This window comes from Hyperolius riggenbachi, chromosome 9 (genome assembly GCF_040937935.1).
Source record: "Hyperolius riggenbachi isolate aHypRig1 chromosome 9, aHypRig1.pri, whole genome shotgun sequence".
In the NCBI taxonomy this organism is placed as follows: Eukaryota; Metazoa; Chordata; class Amphibia; order Anura; family Hyperoliidae; genus Hyperolius; species Hyperolius riggenbachi.
The window spans coordinates 205,756,750-205,771,469 of record NC_090654.1 but is presented as its reverse complement, the minus strand read 5'-3'; the positions used below and the strand labels follow the sequence as shown (position 1 = coordinate 205,771,469).

The 14,720-nt window shown below is 45.4% G+C and overlaps 1 long non-coding RNA gene across 1 annotated transcript in view; it reads right to left on the bottom strand.

Moving 5' to 3' along the window:
• Positions 1 to 7,665: 7,665 nt before the first annotated feature.
• Positions 7,666 to 14,720, bottom strand: part of LOC137531840 (uncharacterized) — a 254,839-nt gene continuing 247,784 nt past the window's right edge. The window contains exon 3 of the long non-coding RNA XR_011023785.1: positions 7,666 to 7,854. This is a non-coding gene — a long non-coding RNA (uncharacterized lncRNA). The remainder of the gene's footprint in view (positions 7,855 to 14,720) is intronic.

Here is a 14,720-nt window from a genome sequence, read left to right as displayed (position 1 = left end):
CTAGGCTTGACTGTTAGTCCTGCTGCAGTGATGCGCCCCAAAACCTGTGACAGCTGCGCTAAGTGGTCGTTCCAGTTGGCGCTAAACACGGCGATGTCATCCAGGTAGGCGACAGCGCAGTGTTCCAAACCTTCCAGGAGACCATTTACAGCCCGTTGGAAGGTGGCCGGGGCGTTTTTCATTCCAAAAGGCATTACATTAAATTCAAACAGACCTGAGGGGGTGATAAAGGCAGACCTCTCCCGTGCCTCAGCTGTTAGAGGGACCTGCCAGTATCCCCGACTCAAATCCACGATTGTTAGATATTGCGCGCCAGCTAGCTTATCTAACAATTCGTTGACCCTCGGCATTGGGTAAGCATCTGACGCAGTTATCAAATTTAGTTTTCGATAATCTACACAGAACCGAGTGGTCTGGTCCCGTTTGGGTACTAGCACTACAGGTGATGCCCATGCGCTGTGCGACCGTTGGATCACCCCTAGTGACAGCATTTCCTCAATCTCCTTGCTGATGTGGGCCTGAACCTCAGGGGAGACTCTATAGGCTGACTGTCTAACCGGCTTGTTATTTCCGGTGTCAACATGGTGTACAGCCAGGCTGGTCAGACCAGGGCGGGCTGTAAAGGTACCACGGTAAAGGGTCAGCACATCAGATAGCCCAGCCTGCTGCTCTGCTGTCAACTCCGGATTGATCTGCACCTCGGCAACAGAGTCGGTTTCCTGGGTGGATGCCAGGATGTCAACCAGGGCCTCTGCTTCACCGTCCGGTAGCAAACTGCAGACAGGGAGAGCGCAAGCGGTTCTAGCATGATGTTCCTTTAACATATTTACATGGTATGTTTTCAGCTGCTTACCTCGGTCATCCAGCGCGACCACATAGGTCACATCACTAATCTTCCTATGTATGGTATAGGGCCCATCCCAAGCGGCCTGCAGCTTATTCTGTCGCATCGGGTTTAGGACCCATACCTTGCGACCTACCTCATAAACTCTCTCCCTAGCCCCGTGGTCATACCACTGCTTCTGGGTGGCCTGGGCTTGAGTCAGATTCTCTCGCACTAACCCCACCAGGGTGTCCATCTTTTCCCGGAACTTTAGAACGTATTCCACTATGGAGACCCCGGGACCCATGTCCTGCCCCTCCCAGACCTCTCGAATGAGATCGAGGGGTCCGCGTACCCTCCTCCCATATAATAGCTCAAAGGGCGAGAACCCGGTGGATGCCTGGGGCACCTCACGATAAGCAAACAGTAAGTGGGGCAGGTATCGCTCCCAGTCTCTCCCTTGCGATTCAACAAACACCCTTAGCATCTGTTTCAGAGTACCATTGAACCGCTCACATAACCCATTTGTCTGGGGGTGGTAAGGGCTGGCCATGATGTGTTCTACCTGCATTTGTTTACAGAGGCATTCCATTAGGCGCGACATGAATTGCGGGCCGTGATCGGTGAGCATTTCACGGGGAAAACCGACCCGTGAGAAAATGCGCACCAATGCGTCCGCAACCTTGTCTGCCCGTATGGAGCTCAGGGCTACAGCTTCAGGTCAGGAACCGGCCCGCGGCACGCCTGCGTATACGGTTCCCGACTGCGGGTTTGACCAGATTGAGAGGGGAAGCAGCCTTAGTCAAGCTAAAACAAGGCTGGGACCCCTCAGAACACCTCTCACTGCCACCACTAGCGGTTTGCTAGACACTTCCACTCTGCTGTCGAGTCCTCAGCGCGCACTCCGCGTTTTCGTATTTGGGTCAGCTTTGCGCTTAGGCCAAATACGGGAACGCCACGCACCCACACACAAACACAGTTGCAATCTTACACTGTCGTGAAGCAAAGACCCACTAACAGTCGTTCCGAACGATACTGTTAGCCACTCTGCTGTCGCTACTCGCACTGGCGTTGTTCGTACGTTGGGTCAGCTGCGCGCTTAGGCCAACGTATGACAAACGCCCCCACACACAATGCAATTACAATTTCATACGGTAGTGTTGCTCAAGCGTACAATTAGGCATGAACTTATACACGGTTACACTTCAGTCTCTTCTAGGCTATGAGTGTTAGTTTAGTACGGCAGAAGTCAAACTTATTAAATAATAATTTAATATTCTAGAAAAACATAGAACAATGCAGAACTTAATATATACAACAAGATTACAAAAAACAAAGTAAAAATAGTTACAAGATAAAAGTTACAAAGATAACACACACGGATATTTGCGTAAAATAAAAATGGGGATTAAAAAAAACGTTACCAACTTGAAGGTCTCAAAGTTGTCGGCAGGAGCATGCCGCTTGTTCGACCGGAAGTCGAGATCGACTCTAGCTATGCGCTAACTCCCAGAGCAGATGGTCACTAGGCATTTGCCTCTGCTTTTTATACTCTGAGCTACGCCTGGAGGCTGCAACTTACTTGGGGAGGGGAGGAACTAGGTTTTAATTAAATCTCAGACATATTCCATTTCCAGGTAAAAGTCTACTATACTTCAAAGATTGTGAAGTTAGGCTTTCAACTCCAGGTGAAAACTTGATTAAGGCGTTTTCCTGTCTCCGTTCTCAGACATAAATGGGATTTCCAGAGATCCACATACATGAAAAGGGTACTATAGCACACACACAAAACAAAAGACTTCCTTCACTTCCAATCTCCCCAGGTTACAGGTGACAATTGATTAAGGCTTTCACATTGCAGCAGGATGTCCTGTGTGATAGGTGACAATTGCTCCCAAACACAATACACCTCAGAGACATTATTCAGACAACATGGTCTGACCACCTGTATAGGCTTCACAGCAACTAATTAAGGGTTTCCTAATTAGAAGCAGACAATGATAGGTAATTTTCACTTTATACGGAATTCCAGGAAGACTGGCTAACAGACAATCCCATATGATAGTCAAAAAAAATGAAGGAAATATGTTCCTGTTATCCTTAATATCATCAGCACCTCAATATATCTCCACAGGGGGCCCGGAGAAAATTTTGGTCGGGACAGTGGGCCCCGGGCTCAAAAAGGTTGGGGACCCCTGCTTTAACCTCCTTGCCGGTTATCCCGAGCTCAGCTCGGGGTAACCTGCACAGGAGGATTTCTCCGGCCCCGCCGGGCCGATTTGCATAATTTTTTTTTTCCTACACGCAGCTAGCACTTTGCTAGCTGCGTGTAGTACGCAATCGCCGCCGCTCGCCGCCGATTCGCCGCTACCCGCAGCTCCGAGCCGCCCCCCCGCCCCAGACCCCTGCGCAGCCTGGCCAATCAGTGCCAGGCAGCGCTGAGGGGCGGATCGGGGTTCCCTGTGACGTCCCGACGTCTATGACGTCGGTGACGTCATCCTGCCCCGTCGCCATGGCGACCGGGGAAGCCCTGCAGGAAATCCCGTTCTCAACGGGATTTCCTGGATACTCTGATCGCCGAAGGCGATCGGAGTGGGTGGGGGGATGCCGCCGCACAGCGGCTATCATGTAGTGAGCCCTGGGCTCGCTACATGATTTTAAAAAAAATTAATTAAAAAAAAGTGCGGCGCTGCCTCCTTGCCGGATTTTTTAGAACGGCAAGGAGGTTAAAGGATAAAAATAAACTGTCATATTAGGTCAGCACCTTGTACATTTGGATGGTGAATTTGACTTGTAAATCGCAATAGAAATAACCTTTGTTTTTCCACCATATTCTCGGTTTGAATTGCCCAGGATTGTGGAAGCTCTACTTGAATATTTATTGAATATGAATAGGTGAACGCGAATGAATGGCCTTACTTCATAGCATTACAGGACGTGGCTTAGAACCGCTGTCACCTTTGATAACGATGCTACATTCTTAATTTTCCATGCACATATCTATAGAGAGCGCTGCTTGTGTTTGCCTGACTTCCCAAGGGGATGAGGGGAAGAGAATCTAATCTGCTTATTACGGGGTTTCAGGATCTGTTGAATAATGAACGCTTTGAAGTGTTCTTGCTTTTGAGCAGGTTCTACATGCCAAAAGTGAGATTAAATGCCCCTGAAAATCCTTCCCGTTTACCAGCACTCCTCCCAGCAGCGGTTTGGCAGACACACCGAGTTACATGTGTTTCATATGCTTAAGGAAGAGAATCTGTTTCACTCCAAAGTCTTCTTGAATAGAAAGATCCTGCTTTTTTCCAGGAAGACATATACTCATTGCTCTCTCCAGGGACTTCAGCACATTTAGTGCTACAGAAAGGATTCTTCTGCAAATCCCAGGAGGCATATGATTTCCAGATGTAATGGGGGCTTGGTGTGATGGCATCCCCTTTACTCTTTAAATATGAACAGGAGCTAAGTGGGATGGGAGAAGGGTTCCGTGGCTTTGCTTTCTATCATATTTAATTTGTCCATTAAAGATACATGAACCTCAAGATCAATCTGCAATGGCGGTTAGACCCCCAAGAGCTTGGCTAATGGCTACACCTTGTCTAACATGAGAAATGTTGATTGTGGTTAAATTACTGCTTCTCTAAGAGTAATTTGAGCTATGGAAATTTGTTAGCGATGACCTACCTCCTTTTTTCAAGTCCTTCCTAAAATGTTTTGAATCTTTGATTTAACAGCCCACTACTTAGGATATTACATTATAGCAAATTTATCATGGCAAATTTATCAAATTTATCATGGCAATTAAAGTTTCTAAGGATGTCTGTGAAAACTTTTAGTTCAGATTGTTTTATTATCATTTAGAATGTTACTCAGCTTTATGTACTGGAGTTTCCCGCTGTATCTAGTATGCGTTTATTATTTTAATTTCTTTGAGAAAAATTATCAAATATTTTTGTTTTACTCTTTTTGTGGTGTTTTTCAGCAACTCTGTTTTAAGCATTCTGCTGCTTGAACCTTACTGTTTTTTCAAAGTGCAAATAGCTTGTTAAAGAGACTCTGAAGTCTCTTAAAATGCCGCTTTTTATTTCAAAAATGTGTTTAACATCATTCCCCTAACTAAAACGCTGCATCCCCGCGCCTGGAATCTAACTAAATCCCCCCAAACTCCCCGGGGGCAATCCGGGCAGTGCTTCTGTGTGAGGCAGGGCTTTCAGCGGCAGCTTTGCCGCTCCACATGTTTGGCAGCCCGGATCGCCGCCTCTCCCCGCCCCTCTCAGTCTTCCTTCACTGAGGCGGGAGGCGGGAGAGGCGGAGAAACACGCTCACAGATGCGTGTAGAGGCAGAGCTGCAGCTGAAAGCTCTGCCTCTCACGGAAATGCACAGGGCAGCAAAATCCACGACCAAGAAAGTCGTGGATTTTGTGAGGGGAGTTTGGGGGGATTTGGTTAGTGTCCAGCCGCGGGGATGCAGCGATTTAGTTTGGGGAATGATGTTAAACACATTTTTGAAATAAAAAGCTGAATTTTAAGAGACTTCAGAGTCTCTTTAAGGAAACATCTGTTGGCAGGTATGTTAATGGACACGTGAAGTGAGAGGGAAATACTGAAGAAGCTGCCAAACAGTATCTCATAAATTCTGAAGTGAGTCTGAAGGGTACATTAAAAAAAACAAAAAATAAAAACAGGTACTTACCTATGCAAAGGGAAGGCTCTGGGTCCTATAAAGCTTTCCCATTCCTCCCCTTGTCCCCACGTTCCTGCGCTGGTTCCCTCATTTGCAGTCTCTAACTGATGGGTCATAAAATGCTCTCTTCCACCAAGAGGTGCTTTGGAAGCCTTTGGGAGCTTGAGTGCTCCCAAGGACAGGATGCTCCATACTGCTCATGTGCGAGTACTACGCATGTGCGAGAATGCTCTCTCGCGGATGCGCAGTACGGAACCACCTGTCTTCGGGAGCACTCGGGCCCTTGAAGACTTCTGAAGCCTCCCGCAGTGGAAGATTTGAACGGAGGAGACAACGCTGTAACGAGGGGACCATGTGAGTAACGGGAAGGAAGGCTCTATAGGACCCAGACCAACTGGAAAAAAGACTGGGTCTCTACCTGGATTTTCAGGCCAATGGGCCAAATTTATTTTGCGAATAACATAGTGCTAATGCACGACGTTTCGACCTGGCTGGTCTTTTTCAAGTGAAGCACTTGAAAAAGACCAGCTAGGTCGAAATGTTGTGCTTTAGCACTGTGTTATTCGCAAAATAAATTTGGCCCATTGGCCTGAAAATCCAGGTACCCAGTCTTTTTTCTAGATGGACTGTTGCTACACCTTAGGTGGATACGGGTGTGGACTGGTAGACTCACCTGGTGCTAATCAATTATTGGGGTTGCAGCATTGAGGTCTCTCTACTTCTATAGAACCCAGAGCCTTCCCTCTCCTTGGGTAAGTATCTGTTTTTTTATCAGACTCTCTTTAAAGAATACTGGTTGCCTGGAATCCTGCTGATCTTTCATGCATCAGCAGTATCTAAATCACCTACGTGAACCATGCATGATAAACATTCAGTCAAACATCTGACTTAAAGTTTCTTCTGGTTCTATAGCTAAAAGTATTGGGGACAGAGGATCAGTAGGACAGCCAGGCAATATGCATTATTTAAAAAGAAAAAAAATATGTCAGCCTCCATACCACTTTCACTTCAGGTGGCCTTGAACAGGACACTATGGAGATGTCCAGGGCTGTTTTTAGGCATAAGCAAACACGCCTAGGGTAACACATGCATGAAGGGGACACCACAGAGCTATGCTTGGTAACCTGCCTGTGCTTGATTACATTTGAATGCCAACTAGTTCAATTAGAAGAGAGATAAATGGTAATAAATGGACACTGCTGCTTGTGATATTATAGGAGACCTGAATGTCATAGCAATGCTAGGGCAGGTGCTAACTAAGCTGTAATTGTTTTATATTTGGTCTGTATCAATTGTTGCAGCTGTGCTGGATTTCCATGACAATATTCTGATCGGTGTAAGTGGCTACATAGCACAGACACCACCTCATAACAATTATAAGAACAGTACGTTAGGTCTCATTTACATCTAGTGCTGTGGGCAATTCTAGTGGCCTCCGTGACAGATGTTGATTCATAATGAATGTATGGAATCGCAATGCAATCATGGCCAAATGCATGCGAATAGGTGTTGCAATTCTATGGTAAAGTGCGACCCATAGATGGAAACATCAGACAGTGCAGTCTATGCACTTTCTTATTTCCCTGCAGATCACATTGCAATGCATTTCCTAAATGCAGCTGAAAACAGGTGGATGGAAATGCGATCTTCTGTGGGCTCAGTGAGCTTGGGCCCACGCTTGGCACTGATGTACCTGTAAAGAATGTCAATGGGCCACTCGCGATTCAGTTATTTTTTGTTTGTCCAGCTATCTGCTTTTTTCCCCCACATAACTGAGTACAATGCTCACGTTGTCATTTGACGCCAACACAAAAACATTCTGCACTTGAGTACCAAAAATATGGTAGGTGAAAAAGAACTGGTGGCTAAAATGGATTTGATTTTATTGATTAGGTGTGAAATTATGACCTAGGAGAAAAGTGAAGTAAATAAGGGCCTATTACTCTTATTAAGTGTACACTTTTAGAATATAAGTATACAGTATACCAGATACTGACCAAGCTTCTTCTGGTTTATCTTTAGAGACTGTATTATAGCTAATTTTTCATCCTGATCTTTCCTATAAACATGATTTTTGGTAGGATCACCATTATAACCACTTCCCTCGCACAGGTTATTTCCCCTTAAAAACCACAGCAATTTTCACATTTTTTACCTTCATTTTATGATTACCACAGACATCTGGCTGAGGTGGTCATTCATAATAGGCACTTTGATTGGCTTTGGGATCACATTTTCCGCGATCACGGGCTGGCAGACGGGCAACAAAGGCACGGTCGAGCACAAACAACTGTGGAAGTTTTGCTTAGGTGTACTGCTCTCTACCCATCGGCACACTGTAGATATTGACCTGAAAAATCAGGAAATACCTGTGAAACGGGTTGTTTGATCTTACTATGTGCAATCAAGTATTGAAAGAATGTTGAGTCATATCGGCTACTAACCATACCTCTTCTTAAAGTGAACCCGATGTGAGAGTGATATGGAGGCTGCCATATTTATTTCCTTTTTAAGAAATACCAGTTTCCTGGCTGTCCTGCTGATCCTCTTCCTCTAATACTTTTAGCCACAGACCCTGAACATGCATGCAGCAGATCAAGTGTTTCTGACAATACTGCCAGAACTTACAAGATTAGCTGCATGCATGTTTCTGTGTAATTCAGAAACTACTGCAGCAAAATAGATCAGCAGGGTTACTAGGCAACTAGTATTGTTTAACCATTTAATGACACCCTAACATATTAAAACGTCATGCTTTACCCTATTAACAGCAACATGACGTTTTAATACTCGCGCATTACCGCCGCCGCTACCGCCGTGTGTGCGCCGCTACCGCCGCCGATTCTGCCGGGATCCCATGCTGAGTGATTGTGGAAGAGGACCGAACGGTCCTCTACCCAATCGCAGTGCCTGGAGTGAATGGACGTGACCGCGAACAGCGGCTACGTCCATTCACAAAAAGAGGAAATTGTTACTTTTCAATAAAGTGTAAAAAAAAAAAAAAGTGATCACTTCCTATAACGAAGTGTTTACTAGCGCCATCTTGTGGCCAAAAAGTATATTACACATACAAAATACATACATACACAATTACATACACATCATTAATAAAATTACACTTACAACCCTCCCCCCCCCCCCCCCAAAAAAAAAAAACACTTGTAAAAAAAATTCAGCTTAAAATAAATAAATAGTTTCCTTATGGACTCAGCTTTTTTTAATCTATATTTTATGGGGGGAAATTAATTTTAATTTATTACATTGGGGCTGGTAATTATGGCCAGAACCAAAAAAAAACTAAACAGAAAAATAACACCTATATTTCAAAATAATATATTGTCGCCATACATTGTGATAGGGACATAATTTAAATGGTTTAATAATCGGGACAACTGGGCAAATAATATGTGTTTGTTTTATCCACAGGAGAATGTTTAATTTTAAAACTATAATGGCTAAAACCTGAGAAATAATGATTTTTTTTTCTCATTAAAACGCATTTAGAATAAAAATATTCTTAGCAAAATGTACTACCCACAGAAAGCCTAATTGGTGGCGAAAAAAAGAGGTATAGATCATTTTCTTTTGATAAGTAGTAATAAAGTTATTAGGGAATAAAAGAGAGGAGCACTGACAAGTGAAAATTGCTCTGGTCCGTTAGAGTAAAAACCCTTGGGGGTGAACTGGTTAAAATGAAATAAATATGGCAGCCTCCATATCACTCTCACCTCGTGTTCACTTTAAACTGGTCTTAGTTATTTTATTATTTTGGGCACCTCCACCCAACAATATTCTTGTCTACACCTCTGATGGAAGGTTGTAATATTTTTAGAGAAGTTCTTGTTTTAATACAATACAATACAATAACATTTGTAAAGCGCTTTTCTCCCATAGGACTCAAAGCGCATAGCTGTGTCTCAGATTAATACAGGGTTTCAGGCTGGGTTGTGTTACAGAGGAGATAGTCAGATGTTCATGAATGCCAGACTGAAAAGGTAGGTTTTCAGTTTAGACTTAAATGTTTCCAGGGATGGGGCTGTCCTGATTGGGTGTGGCAGGGAGTTCCAAAGTGTAGGGGCAGCATGACGAAAGGCTCTGTCTCCAAAGGTTTTGAGGTGGACTCTGGGGGTGACCAAGGTGTTACGTCCTTTTGATCTAAGATTGTGGGGGGTGTGATGTAGTTGCAACAAGTCCTTCAGGTATCCAGGGCCCAGATTGTGTAAGGATTTGAATGTCAGTAAGCCAATCTTAAACAGAATTCTCCATCTTATCGGTAGCCAGTGGAGTGAGCTCAGGGTTGGTGTTATGTGGCAATGGCGGGGTTGGCTCGTTAACAGCCTTGCGGCGGCATTCTCTGCCACAACCCAATATTATCCTGTCCTTCCCATTCTATAATACCTTAGGGAGGATGCACTGAGGATGTTGTAATCTAAGATCACAGTGTGGGGTTGAGAAAGGGTTACGGAGCCAGCCTGCCACAAGGGGTGAGCCTGGGGTGCCTGGCACCTGGGTGCACGATTTTCTCTGGCGCCTATGGGAGTGGTTAAATTAACCATGCCCAACCACATAACCACACCCATGTCCTGCCTAATCACACCCACACCTTCCACCTCCTTACGCATGCATGTGATACCCCATTCCTACCCCTCTTCCATGGGCTTGCTCATGGCTGGCTTTGGCTGCCTGCGAGTCTGCGTGTCTCTGGACTCACTCAGGCTGAGAGGCTCTGCGAGTGCGACGCAGTCACACACTGCGTATTTATGGCTGCCTGCGGCCACCCTACTCTCGCTGTCGTAGGCTCCTCCCCCCGCCAAGCCCAAGCGTGAGGTGGGCTGCCTGTATCTTTCCCGTTGCGCCGTGCAGCCTGCCAGTGTTGCCAACCTTTCACTTTATTTTTTACTGACAAATACCTAAAAATTTACTGACAAAAGATTATTTTTACTGCCAAAATTTCCCCACTAAATGCACATAAGAGACAGCGTTTCACCAGTAAATGCACATAATGAGAGACAGCTTTTCCCCAGTAAATGCACATAATAAGAGACAGCTTTTCACCAGTAAACAGGGCCGGATTTAGGCAAAGGCCACCTAGGCCATGGCCTAGGGCACCACAGGAGCAGGGGCACCAAAGCAGCAAGCTAAACTGGTGCAGCATTTGCAAGCTTGCAAATGCTGCAATGCAGGTAGATCAGGCGAGCACCTGACCGCGGAAGTCTGCTACCAGCCGCCTGTGCAGCAGCCACCTTGCTCTCAGTGCACGCTTGGATTGTGGCCGGCGGCTATGGACTTGGGCAGCATTGGAGACAGAAAGGAATAGGAAGCTTCTGCACTGGAGACGAGTAGAGAAACGAGTGACACTGATGGCTGTTGCGGTGTGAAGGCGAGCTGGCTACCTATACTTAAAGGTGGGGGTGTGGGAAAATAGGTATTAAGGGAGTCACCTGGCTAGCTATACTGGAGGGAGGAGTCATCTCGCTACCTATACTGAAGGGGGGCGGCTGGTGACAGTGGCCTAGGGCGGTAAAAAGTACAAATCCGGCTCTGCCAGTAAATGCACATAATAAGAGACCGCTTTTCACCCGTAAATGCACATAATAAGAGACCGCTTTTCACCAGTAAATGCACATAATAAGAAACCGCTTTTCACCAGTAAATGCACATAATAAGAGACAGCTTTTCACCAGCAAATGCACATAATAGGAGACAGCTTTTCACCAGTAAACGCACATAATGACAAACAGCCAGTGTCCCCAGTATATGTAGCCAGCCTGGACCCTCTTTAGGTAGTGAGTGACAGGGACCCCTTTAGGTAGTGAGTGACAGGGACCCAGTTTAGGTAGTGAGTGACAGGGACCCCGTTTAGGTAGTGAGTGACAGGGACCCCTTTAGGTAGTGAGTGACAGGGACCCCCATTAGGTAGTGAGTGAAAGGGACCCCTTTAGGCAATGAGTGACAGGGACCCCTTCAGGCAGTGAGTGACAGGGACCCCTTTAGGTAGTGAGTTTCAGGGACCCCTTTAGGTAGTGAGTGACAGGGACCCCTTTAGGCAGTGAGTGACAGGGACCCCTTTAGGTAGTGAGTGACAGGGACCCCTTTAGGCAGTGAGTGACAGGGACCCCTTTAGGTAGTGAGTGACAGGGACCCCATTTAGGCAGTGAGTGACAGGGACCCCGTTTAGGTAGTGAGTGACAGGGACCCCGTTTAGGTAGTGAGTGACAGGGACCCCGTTTAGGTAGTGAGTGACAGGGAGCCCTTTAGGTAGTGAGTGACAGGGACCCCTTTAGGCAGTGAGTGACAGGGAGCCCTTTAGGTAGTGAGTAACAGGAACCCCTTTAGGTAGTGAGCGACAGGGACCCCCCCCCCCTCTAGCCACCGCCGCTCCCCCCTCACCTTGCAGTGTCAGAACTCAGGATCAGCGGGCGACCCGACCAGTAAGAGCGGGCGCCGGACGCACCCGATCTATATGCGGAAGTGATGTCACTTCCGCATATCAGTGCGGTGTGCTAGGTCCTATCGCCCGCACTATTGGTCGCCGCCTGATCGAGGTCTGACATGCTAAAAGGGGGGAGTGAGCGGCGGCTAGAGGGGGGAGCGGCGCCCAGAGGGGGTGAGCGGCGGCCGGGCAGCGCCTGTCAGAGACAGGTGCCTGGGTGCAATGCACCCACAGCACCCGCACAGGCGCGGCCTTCTTCTTGTGATTCTTTATGTGACAAAGGCGTGGCCTAAGGATGCAGGAGGTCATCTGCTATATACAGAATAGAGGAAAGAAGAAGCTGCTCAGAAAGTGTGACTAGGTGGCCCTGTAGGTTCAGGATGCCCATTTTTTTATTGTTGCGGAGGGAGTGGGGTACATCCCTAGGTTAAGCAAAGGGGTTGGGGAATTTAAAAAAAACTATTCCTAGAGTTAAATAGAATTAAACTTTTTGACAGTGTACATTTATATCCAGGCCCTCTCAGGTTTCAGGCAAAGGCAGGAAATGCAACAACAAAAGATGAAGTAAAAAAATCCTTATGGAGCAGCAAGCTTCTCTTTTCCCTGATTATATATTTTTGTGTTTCATGCAGAGGGTTAACGTGATGCTATAAAGCACCAGAAAGCATTAGAGGAAATAAATTTTGACGTGGTCTGATATAAATTAGGCAATAGCCTTTTAACCAATTTCTTGGTTATTGTAACAAATATCCCCCTTTCGTAGAGGACGTTAATGTATTTTTTTATACGAGTTGGCCAGAAATGGAACCATTAGTAATTGGACGACAGAGGTTTGTAAATTCACAGAGCTATTAAATCAATACGGTATGTAGGAAATCTTAGAACATGGAGGTGTGGTGAATTATTCACGTTTCTGATGTCTTTCCAAAGTAATGTGGATAATGACTGCGCATGGAAGCATATTACAATGCAAGGGTCATAATTAGATTAAAAAAAAAAGGTAACATTCCCTTAGTCTGGAGTACAGATCAAACTTCCCGAAAGCTTAAAGAGACTCCGTAACAAAAATTGCATCCTGTTTTTTATCATCCTACAAGTTCCAAAAGCTATTCTAATGTGTTCTGGCTTTCTGCAGCACATTCTACTATCACCATCTCTGTAATAAATCAACTTATCTCTCTCTTGTCAGACTTGTCAGCCTGTGTCTGGAAGGCTGCCAAGTTCTTCAGTGTTGTGGTTCTGTGAAGCATCTCCACCCTGCAGGCCCCTCTCTGCACACTGCCTGTGTGTTATTTAGATTATGGCAGGTTCTCTCTGCTCTATTATCTTTTACAAGCTGGATAAATCCTCCACTGAGCTGGCTGGGCTTTCACATACTGAGGAATTACATACAGGCAGAGCTGTCTGCACTCTGCAGGAAGAAAAAGCCTGACACTTCAGTGGAAGATAGCTGCAGGGGGAAAGAAACACACAAATGATCTCTTGAGATTAAAAAGGAAGGCTGTATACAGCCTGCTTGTGTATGGATGTATTTTCTATGTGTGGACATACTGTACATCAACCTACTTCCTGTTTTGGTGGCCATTTTGTTTGTTTATAAACAAACTTTTAAAAACTGTTTTTAACCACTTTTAATGCGGCGAGGAGCTGCAAAATTGTGACAGAGGGTAATAGGAGATGTCCCCTAACGCACTTGTATGTTTACTTTTGTGCGATTTTAACAATACAGATTCTCTTTAAGCTGTCAGTCCGTGAAGGCTGCATTTCACAAACATCAATCAGGCCTAAGAAGGATCAATTTTACCCAACATTTGTTACTTTGTTTCCTGACAAACAGCTCCATTGTTGCGTCTTGTGATAGGAAGATCACGGCATAGAAGAGAAAGGCCTGATACGGGATAAATGGAAGGCAGGAACAGCGGCAGCGGCCCAGATAAAAGGCAGAGAGAATTACAACTCCATCCGTCAGCGACGGAAAGCATTGATCCCTGTTACAAGTGTCCTCCTGCCACAAATCACAGCCATGTCGAATCTCTGCCATCATTTCACAGTAAACAAAAAAAGCGCTATACTAAAACATGCAAACCTTGTCGGATGACACCATAATAATGATGAATAAGGCTCTTCTCTTTCTTTATGCTTTGCTGTACTTAATAGTCTTTGTGTTTGTAACAGTGGGAGAAACCCATTCTAAATCTTATACGGTGGGATGCGAAAGTTAGGGCAACCTTGTTAATTGCCATGATTTTCCTGTATAAATGGTTGGTTGTTACGATAAAAAATGTCAGTTAAATATATCACATAGGAGACACACACAGTGATATTTGAGAAGTGAAATTAAGTTTATTGGATTTACAGAAAGTGTGCAATAATTGTTTAAACAAAAATAGGCAAGTGCATACATTTGGGCACCATAAAAAAGAAATGAAATCAATATTTAGTAGATCCTCCTTTTGCAAAAATTACAGCTTCTAAACGCTTTCTGTAGGTTCCAATGGGAGTCTGGATTCTGGTTGAAGGTATTTTGGACCATTCCTCTTTACAAAGCATCTCTAGTTCATTTACATTTGATGGCTTCCAAGCATAGACAGCTCTCTTAAACTCACACCACAGATTTTCAATTATATTCAGGTCTGGGGACTGAGAGGGCCATTCCAGGACGTTGTACCTGGTCCTCAGCATGAATGCCTTAGTGGATTTTGAGCAGTGTTTAGGATCGTTGTCTTGTTGAAAGATCCAGCCCCGACGCAGCTTCACCTTTGTCACCGATTTCTGGACATTGG